The sequence below is a fragment of the Capricornis sumatraensis genome, chromosome 9 (genome assembly GCF_032405125.1).
Source record: "Capricornis sumatraensis isolate serow.1 chromosome 9, serow.2, whole genome shotgun sequence".
NCBI lineage: Eukaryota > Metazoa > Chordata > Mammalia > Artiodactyla > Bovidae > Capricornis > Capricornis sumatraensis.
The window spans coordinates 92794276-92809261 of record NC_091077.1 but is presented as its reverse complement, the minus strand read 5'-3'; the positions used below and the strand labels follow the sequence as shown (position 1 = coordinate 92809261).

At 42.2% G+C, this 14986-nt stretch overlaps 1 protein-coding gene across 1 annotated transcript in view; it reads left to right on the top strand.

The window, feature by feature from the left end:
- The first annotated feature begins 311 nt into the window (after positions 1 to 311).
- Positions 312 to 14986, top strand: part of ARB2A (ARB2 cotranscriptional regulator A) — a 404738-nt gene continuing 390063 nt past the window's right edge. Inside the window, exon 1 of the mRNA XM_068980929.1 lies at positions 312 to 431. The gene's annotated coding sequence lies outside the window, so the exon portion shown is untranslated. The remainder of the gene's footprint in view (positions 432 to 14986) is intronic.

The window sequence follows — 14986 nt, the reverse complement described above, 5'->3', positions numbered from 1 at the left end:
GAGAAGGGGACGACAGAGAATGAGATGGCTGGATGGCATCACTGACTCGATGGACGTGAGTTTGAGTGAACTCCGGGAGTTGGTGATGGACAGGGAGGCCTGGCATGGTGCAATTCATGGGGTCGCAAAGAGTCGGACACCAGAGAGCAACTGAACTGAACTGAACTGAACTGAACAGCTCCGGGAACCAACCCAGCGACCGCGCCACCGCGCCCCGCCCACTTCCGGCCGGGGCGCGGTCGTCGTCGTCGCGTGCGCAATGACGTTGCAGTATCCAACGGACCCCGGAAGTGCAACTTGAACTTGATCGGGGCGCGGATTCCCGAGAGGGAAAGTCATAACAACCGCACGAGGGAGTTCGACTGGCGCGCTGGAAGGCCACGCCTCCTCCCGCCTCCCCCCACAGCCCTGCAGCTGGGGGCAGAGTTCAGGTAGGACCAGCGTTTGCCGGCGTGTGAGCTCGCAGGGGACAGGCCCGGCCGGACTCAAGAGGAAGAGGCCGGCTCCTTGATTGATCTGGGGCGGGGGTCGCTGCCGCCGGAGGGGGCCGGAGGGTACCCGGGAGCCAAGCTGTGGTTCCTGCGCACCCTTCTGCCCTCTGCCTGGGACCTCGCCGATGGGCAGCTTAACACCTGCTATTTGCATTTTCAATGCGGGGCAGAACACGTGTGTTCCCTGGATGAGTCTCCTTCCACTTGGAGACTGTAGCGTAATGGGCCTTCCTAAGCTTTCTCAGGTTGGGGGGGTGGGGTGGGGGGGTAAGTACTGCAGTTTTCTGGTTAAAGATTTTTCTACGAAAATTACCATTACCTGACAGACCTTTATCAGAAATCATTCGCTGCAGACGGAAGACTATAAAGTGCAGTTATAAAATGCTCTCAAAACTTGTAACTTGCATGAGCTCTGGTGGGACACTTCACTGGGATGCATTCATAATTGAAGACTTGAATTTGAAATAAAGTTAGATATATTTTGGAGTCAGTCTTCTCTTTCCCTCATCCAGAGGTTTAACATATATTCGTCTAGAGCTCCGGAGTGTGTATTCGTTGTGCCAAGTAATTGATTAGTTTTTGACTATACTGCATTTGTCTGTTTCCCCAAATCCTCTCAAAAGATGCAAAGGGAAAAATCCTATGGTTTTTTCAGGCTACCATGTGCCTTATACCATTTACCAAGATGCGTGAAATATCCAATTCATGGTATCTTTTGTCTTAAAGCTTTGTTAGAGATACATTCTTCGTGTTTATTTTTTATCCCTCATTGCGAGGAACAGATACACTGTATTTATGTAATGTATTTAGAAAACGAACGTCAAAAAGGGACGACAGAGGATGAGATGGTTAGACGGCGTCACCAACTCCATGGACATAGGTTTGAGCAAGCTTGGGGAGTTGATGATGGACAAGGAAGCCTGGAGTGCTGCAGTCCATGGGGTTGCAAAGAGTCAGACACGACTGAGGGACTGACTGAACTGAACTGATTTAGAAAGTCAGGGAGCATTTTTTTTGACATGTTGCTACCAGGCTTCTATCTGACTCTTTAACTAAGTATTCCTTCAACTTAACGGTAAAGCCTAAACCAGGGATACTCTGGATGGCTTTGAGGCAGTGGCTACTACAATGCTGGTAAATGGTAAAATAGTACCAAAGCCAAGAGGGCAATATGACCTATGAAACTGTAAACATCTATCCAGTCATTCAATTAACAGATACTCATTGGCCACTTTCAGCGTGCCAGGTAGTGTTCTAGGTGCTGGGTTTCCAATAGCAAGCAAAAGAGGTCGTCTTTGTGTTGAAATTTACATTGTGAATAGAGAAGGGCAATTAGCAAGTAAATATATCAAGTAGTGGTAAGAGCTATGAAGAAAAATAAAGCACACTGAGGGGAGAGAGAATGATGGAACATGCTCTTTTAAATAGTGTGGTCAGTGTCAGCCTCTTTGATAAGAGGACTTTTGAGCAGAGATCTGGATGAAATCAGAGAGTGAGCTCTGGAGGTATGTGGTATGTTTCAGGCTCGGAAAAGGAAGATATTTTGTATATCTTGGAATATCTTGGTATATCTTGGAATAGCAAGGATCTAGGCATGCAGGCATCAGTGTTTAAAATTCTCAAGAATATTTATTCAGTGATTTGTGTGACCACAAGTGACCTTTTTTATTGACAGCCTATTTTTCTCAGCTTTCCCCGACAGACCTCTATGAGGAGAATCTGATGTCTTCAGATATGTAGAGATGTTTCCAAGCTCGCATTAGCACATTTACATAACTTGTCCTGTCTGTTTTAGGATCAAATTGGGTTTGTACAGTGGCCATGGATAGCTGAGTAGGAGTGAAAAAAGCTAACTTACGTCAACTTTTCATTCTTTTTTCTCTAAAATTGTGGTAAAATACACATAACATAGAATCAGTCGTTTTAACCATTTTTAAGTGTACACTTCAGTGGCATCAAGTATTAATACATTCACATTGTTATGCAGCTGTCACTACCATCCATTTCCGGAACTTTTTTATCTTCCCCAAGCGAAACTCCGTACCCATTAAACATTCCCCATTCTCCCCTCTTCTCAGCCCTGGGCAACCATTAGTCTACTTTCTTTCTCTATGAATTTTGTTTCTGCTTTGCTGCTGCTGCTAAGTTGCTTTAGTCGTGTCCGACTCTGTGTGACCCCATAGACGGCAGCCCACCAGGCTCCCCTGTCCCTGGGATTCTCCAGGCAAGAACACTGGAGTGGGTTGCCATTTCCTTCTCCAGTGCCTGAAAGTGAAAAGTGAAAGTGAAGTCACTCAGTCGTGTCTGACTCTTAGCGACCCCATGGACTGCAGCCCACCAGGCTCCTCGGTCCATGGGATTTTCCAGGCAAGAGTACTGGAGTGGGGTACCATTGCCTTCGGTTTCTGCTCTAGATATCTCATATAAGTGGAATCATATGACATTTGTCCCTTTGTGACTGGCTTATTTTGTTTAGCATAGTGCCTTCAAAGTTCATGTATGGTGTAGCATGTTAAATGTTCTTCCTTTTTTAAGGCTGAATAATCTCTTGTGTATATAGACTACAGTTTGTTTATCTGTTCATTTGTCTGTGAATACTGTGTTGGTTCCACCATTTGGCTATTGCAGGTAATGCTCCTGTGAACACGGGTGTGCAAATTTCTGTTTTAGTCTCCTGCTTTCATTTCTTTTGGTTATTTACCCAGAAGTGGAAGTGTTGGATTATGTGCTAATTCTGTATTTAATTTTTTAGAAATTGCCATACTGCTATCCACAATGGCTGCACTATTTTACCTTCCTTCTGGCAGTGCAGAGGTTTCATTTCCTCTGCATCCTCACCAACAGTTTTCCATAGTCTCGCCAGACATATTTTCTCTCTTTAAAAAAAAAAAAGTCATCCTTGGCCACCTCATGCAAAGAGTTGACTCATTGGAAAAGACCCTGATGCTGGGAAGGATTGGGGGCAGGAGGAGAAGGGGACGACCCAGGATGAGATGGCTGGATGGCATCACTGACTCGATGGACGTGAGTCTGAGTAAACTCCGGGAGTTGGTGATGGACAGGGAGGCCTGGCATGCTGCGATTCATGGGGTCGCAAAGAGTCGGACATGACTTAGCAACTGAACTGAACTGAATGGGTATGAAGTAATATCTCAGTGGCTTTGATTTCCTAATGATTGGTGATATTAAGTATCTTTTAATCTGCTTTTTGGCCATATTTTTATGTCCTTCTTTGGAGCATTGTTCATTTATTCTAAGATCTATTTTTTTGTTGTTTTTGACTGTGGCACACAGCTTGCAGCATCTCAGTTCCCCATCCAGGGACTGAACTCAGGCCATGGCAATGAAAGTCTGGAATCCTAACCATGAGGCCACCCAGGAACTCCCCTTAAGGTCTGCTCTTAATAGAAAATTTTGCAGGTTTTTTGGCAGTAAATTTTTTTAAGGGTTGAGAAAGCATCCACCTTGTCTTCTGTTACTTTTTTAACCTCAAAATGCTATAATTATCAAAACTTAAATTTTTCTATAGACCAAGTACCTGTAGTAATTCCAAACTTAGAATAAAAGAAACCATGAAATAACTTTGATAACAATGAATGAACTTCTGGGTATCAGACTGTGATGAAAAGTTCTGAAAAGCCGAAAATCATCCTGACCTGCTTTGATTCTTTTCTCTTTTTCTTTAGATGGGAAGGAATATATTGATTAGCTGACTGTGCCTGTGAAGTAGATCGCTCTTGTGTTGTTTCTGGTAGCTGAGAAGAGCAGGAAACAGAAGAGAGAAAAATGATGAAGAAACAGAGAAAAGACATGTTAGGTAGCAGTTGGATGTGGCTAGATGGAGAATAGCAAAGGAGTTCAGTAACATTAAGGGACCAAGCCCTGGAACTGACAGGAGAAGACAGGGGACCTGGCAACGAAAGGACAGACAGTGATGCAGCTCCCCAGACTGGAAGGGGATGCGACAGGGCGGGAGTGCAAACCACGGCTGCATTTCAGCCCGTGGTTCTGAAATCAGCCAGCTGGCCTTACGTTATGCAGCCACACCTACTGTATACCAGGTCCAGTTCAGTCCAGTTCCAGTTCAGCCGCCCAGTCGTGTCCGACTCTTTGCTACCCCATGAATCGCAGCACGCCAGGCCTCCCTGTCCATCACCAACTGTCTGCTGCTGCTGCTGCTTCTAAGCCGCTTCAGTCGTGTCTGACCCTGTGCGACCCCATAGACAGCAGCCCACCAGGCTCCCCCATTCCTGGGATTCTCCAGGCAAGAACACTGGAGAGGGTTGCCATTTCCTTTTCCAATGCATGAGAGTAAAAAGTGAAAGTGAAGTCGCTCAGTCGTGTCCGACTCTTAGCACCCCCATGGACTGCAGCCTACCAGGCTCCTCCGCCCATGGGATTTTCCAGGCAAGACTACTGGAGTGGGGTGCCATCGCCTTCTCCGCACCAACTGTCTACCAGGTAACATATGTCAGTTCATCTGGTTCAACGCTTAGTATCTGGAGGGTGTGCGATGTATACAGCCCACAGAAATAAACTTAAGTTGTTCAGACTGTATATCATATCGTCTCCAGCCATAGAGCTGGAGTTATTTAATTGAGTTATTTAATGACTAATTTTGTAGTTTAACAATGTTCAACATTGTTAAAAATTATTTTTAATTTATCCGTTTAAGAAAGGAAGGACTTTTTATTTTTAGTATAAGATAATGCATCTTTTTTTTTAAAACTGTTGAATGTTTTTTACACTATTGTTTATTAAATATTTTGTGGGTACTGCATTTAGCTATTTCAGTTATAAAGCTTATTTAAGTTAATTACTATGCTTTGATTTAAAGTGCTGAATGAAAAATTGTACCACACTCTTGCGTATCATTCTATGAATTTGCTACCGATGAGGTACCAGATGACTGACTTGCTTAACGTTTCACAGCTAAATTAAAGATAATTTAGAGGTAGCAGTGCTCTGCTACTTAATCTGATATTGTGTTCTTGTCTCCTTTTTTGGAGAATGGTTCATTTTTGCTATATAGATACTGCAGTATAGATAACAGATAATATTTACTGTAAAGAAAAATATCACTGTGAAGACAGATCACTGAAGCAAAGCATTTATTGTGTGTTTTTATTTCTTTATAGCAGATTGGATATTAATTTCAGGTGTAGTCTAGGTTGATAATATACTTAGGGTTGATTTGCTTAGTGGTTAGAGAGGTGTTGATAAGACTAAGACTGTGGATTTGGGCCTCTTAAGACCCTTTAGTAGCTAATTAAGGAAATAATAGCAACTAGTACCCAATAGTAGAACTGCTAATGGCTGTGGATGTGGCTGGTTTTCCCATCCCCTGCTAATCATTGCCATCATATGTGATACGGTATAAGAAGGCAGCAGGGAACATACTATATGTGGCTCACCAGACACAGTACTTCTATTAAAAAAAAAAAATCAGAGTTAATATCCAAGGTAATGAAGCAGCGTGATATCTTTTTCATCTGAAAAGCATAACTTAGCACTGTGTCCTTTGTTTAGAACATGGAACAAGCTAGACATGTGACCAAAATTATAACTCAAGGTAAAGCAGTTTAAGAAACTAAAAAGTTTGCTTAATTAATAACTGAGATATTCTCTTGACTTGAATTACCCCATTATTCTTGATATCATGTCTTTGTCTATACTATGGAAGTGACTCTTACAGTAACTCAGGTAGTTTGGGAAATAATTAATCATCACAGTTCATTTGTCTTAATACCCATTAATGTAGTTGAAGTATTTATCTTGAGTGGTCAGATCCAGGAATTGGTTGGTCAACAAGAGAGGAAGAATCAGATCAGGAAAGCAGGGGAAGTACTGGCAGAAAAGAAAGGGCGTCTGTCAACAGGTATTATAGCTGAACAGGGATTGGACTCTTATCTCAAAAGTGATGGGAAGAAGTGGGGAGACACAGGAACAGGAAAAGGCCCAAGATCTACATGAACTGAATATGAGGCAGGGAAAACAGGGAAATAGTTAGGCAGGGTCTCAGATATCTGAATCCGTAAAAGATGGATGCCTAGTCATAAGGCAGTCTGGATCCCATACTTGAGGATCTTATGTGCTGGTTGGGATGTCTGCTATAAAGACAAGATTTTAGCAAAATATTTGTATTATGATAGAAGTATGTATAGGATGGTATGGGAGAGGCACAGTGCCTTACCTGGGGTTTTTGAAAGCCTTGGTAGAGACATTGATACCTAAGTTGAAAACTTAAGAATAAGTCATTTAAAAATAAAGTGAAAAAGCTTTCTAAACAGAAGAAATAGCTGTCAGCTGTGTGGTATTTTTTAAAAACTAAAAGAAATTTGCAAATACTCGAGCAGAAAGTTTGATTGTTATGAGAGATGGAGTTGGTGAAACAGGAATCAAGTCATGGGATTCTGGACTTGCCTCTGTAGCCAACAGAAACTATTGAATGGTTTCTCTTGTCTCCTGTGTGACAAAGAATTTAGCTTTGCCCCAAAAGAGGCCTGGTTTTTGCCCTCAGTTTCTGGATGGTATCTTGGTTTGCTTGGGGACTTTGGATCACATTGTCTAACAGTATGATTTAGAGTGGAGGCTGCGCATAGCCAGAAAGACTGTCTGACTTTAGTGTAGGGACTTTGACTCCCTTGGTATCAGCTGACATTGAAACTGAGATCAGCCATGTAAGCAGTCAGTCCATCATGCCTATGCAATGGAGACTCCCTCAACCCCAGCCCACACCCCCCACCCCCAAAAACAACAACAACTATGAACACCACGTTTCCGGCAAGCTCTCCAGGTTGGCAGTAGTCAGTGCATATTATGCCATATAGTCAGCAGAGAGTAATATCCAAAACTTCACAGAGGGACTTGCCAGGAGGGTCAGTGGTAAAGAATCTGCCCGCCAATGCAGGAAACGTGGGTTCGATCCCTGGGTCAGGAAGATCTCCTGGAGAAGGAAATGGCAACCCACTCCCGTATTCTTGCTTGGAGAACCCCATGGACAGAGGAGCTTGGTGGATTACAGTCCATGGGGCTGCAAGAGAGTCAGACGTGACTTAGTGACTAAACAACAACAACAACAACAACACAACTTCACAGAAGACATCGGAAGCTCCGTTTGTACTCTCAACTTTGTCCTACATGTTTTTTTCCCTTCCCTGACTTTAATCATGCTTACACCATAATCATGAGTATGAAGAATTTTCAGTGAGTTATTTACGTCTTCTAGCGAATTATCAGGCCTGAATGGACTTTGGGCATCCTGTGCACTTGTAATCAGCATTAGAAGTGAAGGTAATCTCTTGTGTGGATTGTCGCATCAAACTCTGTAGTTGGCCAAAGCCTTTCACATCTCCTTTCTCTGCTTCTTCCTTCCTCTGATTAGGAACAAAAATGGCTTTAGCATTTGAATGCAGGGCCAAATGAACTGATGATGTTGAGGTAATCTCTCTTCTAAGACTGAGGCTGTTTGGAAAAGTATCAAGAATGTTATAACACAAATGCTTCTAAACATGACATCCCGTGATACTTTCTAATTGCTATGGAGTCAGTTGCATCTCTCAAAATACATAATTTGAAGCTCTAACCCCACCAAAGTAATTAAGGTTAAATGAGCTCATGTGGGTAGGATCCTGATCTGATAGGATTCGTGTCTTGATACTGGAAACCTCACTTGATTTCTCTCTCTACCATGTTAGAACACAGCAAACAGGTGGCTGTCTAAAAGCCAAGAAGAAAGTTCTCACCAAAAGCCAACCCTGTCAGACGTTGTGGGATTTCTAGCCTCCGGGACAGTGAGAAAATAAAGTCCTTTGTTTGAGCCAGGCAGTATTTTGTTATGGCAGCTGGAGCAGACTAATATACCCATTTATGATCTTTTTTTTCTTCTTAATCAGCGATTAGGTTTCATGTGCTCTAACGGAGGAATGTTAGGAGTTCAATGAACTCAGTTTTCTCTGAGTTCAGTCACTCAGTTGTGTCCGACTCTTTGCGACCCCATGGACTGCAGCACTCCAGGCCTCCCTGTCCATCACCAGCTCCCAAGGCATGCTCAAACTCATGTCCATCGAGTAGGTGATGCCATCCAACCATCTCATCCTCTGTCTTCCCCTTCTTCTCCTGCCTTCAATCTTTCCCAGCATCAGGGTCTTTTCCAGTGAGTCAGTTCTTTGTATCAGGTGGCCAAAGTATTGGACTTTCAGCTTCAGCATCAGTCTTTCCAGTGAATATTTCAGAACTGATCTCCTTTAGGATTGACTGGTTGGATCACCTTGAAGTTCAACAGACTCTCAAGAGTCTTCTCCAATACCGCAATTCAAAAGCATCAATTCTTTGGTGCTCAGCTATCTTAATAGTCCAGCTCTCACATCCATACATGACTACTGGAGAAACCATAGCCTTGATTAGACAGATCTAGGTGGCAGAATAGTGTGTCTGCTTTTTAATATGCTGTCTAGGTTGGTCATAGCTTTTCTTCCAAGGAGCAAGTGTCTTTTAATGTCATGGCTGCAGTCACCATCTGCAGTGATTTTGGAGCCCCCAAAAATAAAGTCTGTCACTATTTCTGTTATTTCCCCATCTATTTGCCATGAAGTGATGGGACCAGATGCCATGATCTTAGTTTTCTGAATGTTGAGCTTTAAGCCAACTTTTTCACTGTCTTCTTTCACTTTCATCAAGAGTCTCTTTAGTTCTTCTTCGCTTTCTGCCTTAAGTGTGTTATCATCTGCATATCTGAGGTTATTGGTATTTCTCCCGGCAGTCTTGATTCCAGCTTGTGCTTCATCCAGCCCAGCATTTCTCATGATATACTCTGCATACAAGTTAAATAAGCAGGGTGAGAATATACAACCTTGATGTACTCCTTTTCCTATTTGGAACCAGTCTGTTGTTCCATGTCCAGTTTTAACTGTTGCTTCTTGACCTGCATACAGATTTCTCAGACGGCAGGTCAGGTGGTCTGGTATGCCCATCTCTGTCAGAATTTTCCGCAGTTTATTATGATTCACACAGTCAAAGGCTTTGGCTTAGTCAACAAATCAGAAATAGTTGTTTCTCTGAACCTCTTGCTTTTTCCATGATCAAGTGAATGTTGGCAGTTTGATCTCTGGTTCCTGTGCCATTTCTAAATCCAGCTTGAACATTTGAAAGTTCTCGGTTCACGTATTGCTGAAGCCTGGCTTGGAGAATTTAGAGCATTACTTTGCCAGCATGTGAGATGAGTGCAATTGTGTGGTAGTTTGAATATTCCTTGACATTGCCTTTCTTAGTGATTCGAATGAAAACTGACCTTTTCCAGTCCTGTGGCCACTACTGAGTTTTCCAAATTTGCTGGCATATTGAGTGCAGCACTTTTCACGGCATCATCTTTTAGGATTTGAAAATAGCTCAACTGGAATTCCATCACCTCCACTAGCTTTGTTCATGGTGATGCTTCCTAAGGCCCGCTTGACTTCGCACTCCAGGTTGTCTGGCTCTAGGTGAGTGATCACACCATTGTGGTTTTCTGGGTCATGAAGATCTTTTTTGTACTGTTCTGTGTATTCTTGCCACCTCTTCTTAATATCTTCTGCTTCTGTTAGGTTAATACCATTTCTGTCCTCTATTGTGCCCATCTTTGCATGAAATGTTCCCTTGGTATCTTTTATTTTCTTGAAGACATCTCTAGTCTTTTCCATTCTCTTGTTTTCTTATCTCTCCTTTCTATTCTTTGGAACTCTGCATTCAGATAGGTATATTTTTCCTTTTCTCCTTTGCCTTCGCTTCTCTTCTATTCACAGCTATTTGTAAGGCCTCCTCAGACAGCCATTTTGCCTTTTGGCACTTCTTTTCCTTGGTGATGGTCTTGTTCCCTGCCTCCTGTACAATGTCATGAACCTCATTCCATAGTTCTTCAGGCACTCTGTCTACTTTATCTAATCCCTTGAATCTGTTTGTCACTTCCACTGTATAATCGTAAGGGATTTAATTTAGGCCACATCTGAATGGTCTAGAGGTTTTCCTACTTTCTTCAATTTAATTCTGGATTTGGCAATAAGGAGCCATGATCTGAGCCACAGTGAGCTCCTGGGCTTGTTTTTGCTGACTGTATAGAGCTTCTCCATCTTTGTCTGCAAAGAATATAATCAATCTGATTTCAGGATTGACCATCTGGTGATGTTCATGTGTAGAGCTTTCTCCTGTGTTCTTGGAAGAGGATGTTTGCTATCACCCCTGCATTCTCTCGGCTTCATTCTGTACTCCAAGGCCAAATTTTCCTGTTACTCCAAGGCCAAATTTTCCTGTTACTCCAGGTATCTCTTGACTTCCTACGTTTGCATTCCAGTCCCCTGTGATGAAAAGGACATCTTTTTGGTGTGTTAGTTCTAGAAGGTCTTGTAGGTCTTCACGGAACCATTCAGCTTCAGGTTCTTCAGCGTTACTGGTCAGGGCATAGACTTGGATTACTGTGATGTTGAATTGTTTGCCTTGGAAACAAACAGAGATCATTCTATCGTTTTTGAGATTGCATCCAAGTACTGCATTTCAGACTCTTTTGTTGACTATGAGGGCTACTCCATTTCGTCCAAGGGATTCTTGCCCATAGTAGTAGATATGATGGTCATCTGAGTTAAATTCCCCCATTCCAGTTCATTTTAGTTCACTGATTCCTAAAATGTTGATGTTCACTCTTGCCTTCTCCTATTTGACTGCTTCCAGTTTGTCTTGATTCATGGACCTAACATTCCAGGTTCCTATGCAGTGTTGCTCTTTACAACATCAGACTTTATGTCCATCACCAGTCACATCCAGAACTGGGTGTTGTTTTTGCTTTAGCTCCTTCTCTTCATTCTTTCTGGTTTTATTTCTCCACTCTTCTCTAATAGCATATTGGGCACCTACCAACCTGGAGAGTTCATCTTTCAGTGTCCTATTTTTTTGCCTTTTCATACTGTTCATGCTGTTCTGAAGGCAAGGTACTGAAGTGGTTTGGCATTGCCTTCTCCAGTGGACCACGTTTTGTCAGAACTCTCCACCATGATCCACCCGTCTTGGGTGGCCCTACACGGCATGGGTCATAGTTTCATTGAACTAGACAAGGCTGTGGTCCATGTGATCAATTTAATTAGTTTTCTGTTATTATGGTTTTCATTCTGTCTGCTCTCTGAGGGATAAGGATAGGAGGCTTATCCTTAGACCCACTTTAAAGTTGAATCACCTGAAATTGCTCAAAAACTTGAAATAATTTGATCAGAGAGATCCTTAAGAGGACTTTTAGTTTATATACCATCTAAAATGATTGAGCAAAAAAGTTGGTACATGAAAGTAGAAGAAAGGAAGAAGGAAAAATGAAATGAAAAATAATAGATGGTAGGGTCTTTCCTATAGATTGGATTGTGGTCTGAATTTATACAGGATGACTCTAGGTTTGGTTCTGAGATATGGCAAAGTTGGTCTTACTGGAGGCAGTTTTAGACCTCTTCTCTCCAGCAGGAAAGCATTTTTGATCTGTATCTTGTTCTTTCGGGATATTTTCCTACTTTTTTCTAGGTGACTAATATGATAAAATCAATTCATGCTAATATATTTCAGAGGTAATTGTGATAAAAGTATTATTTTTTGCAGATATTATTTCATTTTGAAGCAGTGTGAGTGATTATCATGGTGAAAGTTTGATCCACCTTAGGAACACTGCTAGTACTTCTAACAAACTAGATGATTCCATTTTATCATTCAAAATAAGCTATTTATTTGAAACAGTTTATTTATTCTGAATATTTTTCCTCAATAAAAAAACATGTATAATTATTTTTATCCAAACAAGCATATGTGTTTGTGTTTCTAACTGTTCCAGTTAAAAATATAAGGTTTTTCTCTCTTTCTCTTTCAACAAAAAAAGACTTAGAGCCAGATCAATCCCTAACACTGAAAATGAGTTTTTAAAGCTAATTTCCCTTTTTTTAAAAAATCCAAAAACAGTGGGAGAAAGCAGCATTTTTGCTTTGGAAAATCCAAAAGAAGTTCCTTTCCCATGTGGAAAATAAATTATTGCTGAATTGGAAAATCGGTAAGCAATTTAGTCAGTGATAATGAAAATAAATGAATCCAGGAGCTAAAGTGATGTGCAGTAGTTCGCTGGGGATTTGAATATTTGTTGTCTGTTGCTGTGTAACAAGTTATCTTAAAATTTAGCAGCTAAAATGAAGAACATCTGTTATCTGCATGTTCTCTTAGGGTCAGGAATTTAGGAGCAGCTTAGCTAGGTTTTTGTGGCCCAGACAGTAAAGAATCTACCTGCAGTGTGGAAGACCCGGGTTTAATCCTTGGATCAGGTCGGGAAGATCCCCTGGAGGAGGGCATGGCTACCCACTGCAGTATTCTTGCCTGGAGAATCCCATGCACCAAGGAGCCTGGTGGGCCACAGTCTGTGGGGTCGCAAAGACTCGGACACTGAGTGACTGACACTGTAACTTTTCACTTAGCTAGGTTCTTGTTCAGGATCCCTCACAGGGTTGGAATTTTGGTGTCAGCTGGGGCTGCTGTCATCTGTAGTCTAACCTGGTCTGAATCATGTGCTTCCAACGTGCACCTGTGTGTCTGTTGGCAGGAAGCTTCCCTCACTCATCCCACGGGCCCCTCTCTCCATACGGCTGCTCACAACATGGTTTTCTCAAGAGCGAATGATCCTAGAGAGGGAGAGCACACAGAGGATGGAAGCCACAGTCTCAGAAGAGTGATACTGTCACTTCTGTTTACTGTTGGTCATACAGGTCAGCTCTGGTCAGTGTGGGAGGCTACTTCGTGGAGGCATGACTCCTAAGAGTGGAAGGCTGCCTGCCACTGTCTGCCCCCCAGCCTGCAGGGGTTCCTGTCCTTTCCCCGTATACAGCGTGCTCACTGCTTCCCAAGGCCATCACATGTCTCATTCTATGACTGTATCACCTTGAAGTCCAGAACCACATCATCTAAGGCAGGTCCAGGTGTAGGTGGGGTTCCTTGAAGGTCACTCCTTCAGCATAGCTTCTTGAGTTCACTTGAGTTCATTTCCACTTGTCTCTTCTCACCCATCTGCCCCACCTCCCAAATACAGTGGTGGGTCAGGCACAGGGTAACTTCTGTAGATGTTCTTGTTTCTTAAGGGGGAAAATGGGAGACACAAAGGCATCACTGGCTCATAGCATTTCTGAAATCAAGATGGGCAGTATTGATGGGGCTCAACCCTGGGAGTTGTTATCCATGTTTACAGCTTTGCCATCTATACTCTTGGTCTTACCTCTTTTTTTTTTTTTTTTTTTTTTCATAAAATATCGTAGGTGTTTGCAGGTGAATGGTTTTTTCCATCTGCTTCCTACTATTAAAACTGTAGTGTCCCAAAATCTCTTTTCATTTAAGATGTATTAAGTCTTTTAAATGTTAAATTAAAAGATGTATTGAAAATCCTATAGACATCTTGTGGATATTCTGTAAATTCTGTTGAGATGTGAATTCTATTGAGGTACATTTACTTAGTTAGACAAATGCCTCAACTACACATATTTTTTAAAAGTTAAATCCTTGTATACTTCAGGTTCCTGCTTATTAGGCTGGGGGACAATGACTGTAAGCTTTCTAGAAGCTTTATTGTTTGAGAGAATCAGTAAGGCACACTCTACTCTCTTGAAAGGGCCTTTTGTCTGACTGACTAATATTCTAAGGTATCGCCTTTAATGTATTGATATATTAGTATTTAACACTCAGCTTCATCTTTGAACCATGTTTTCCTGGTAGTGTCCTGGATTTGCTTAGAAGACATTTCTTACTCAGCGTCATTTGTCTTCTGGAGAGGAATTTTTTCTCTTTTTAATAGACTGTATTTTCTAGAACAGTTTTAGGTTCAGAGCAGAGTTGAGTGGAGAGTTCAGAGATTTCCCATATACCTCCTGCCTCTTGGACTCACACAGCCTTCCCTGCTTTAAAATTCTGTATCAAGAGTGGCGCTACATTTGTTACAGTCAGTTAACCTATTACTGTTGTTATTGGTCAGTCACTAAGTGGTGTCTGACTCTGTGACTCCATGGACTGCAGCATACCAGGCTCCTCTATCCTCCACTATCCCTTGGAGTTTGCTCATAATCATGTCCGTTGGGTCAGTGATGCTATCTAACTGTCTCATCCTCTTCTGCCTGCTTCCCCTTTGCTTTCAGTCCTTCCCAGCTCAAGGTCTTTTGCAATGAAATGGCTCTTTGCATCAGATGGCCAAAGTCTTGGAGTTTCAGCTTCAGTCCTTCTATGAATATTCAGGGTTGATTTCCATTAGGATTCATTGGTTTGCTCTCCTTGCAGTCCAGAGGACTCTCAAGATTCTCCAGCAGCACATTTCAAAAGCATCAGTTCTAAAAACAAACAAACATACAAAAAAGCATCAGTTCTTTGGCACTCAGCCTTCTTTATGATCCAACTCTTTCATCTGTACATACAACTGGTAAAACCATAGCTTTAGCTATGCGGACTTTGGTTGGCAAAGTGATATCCCTGCT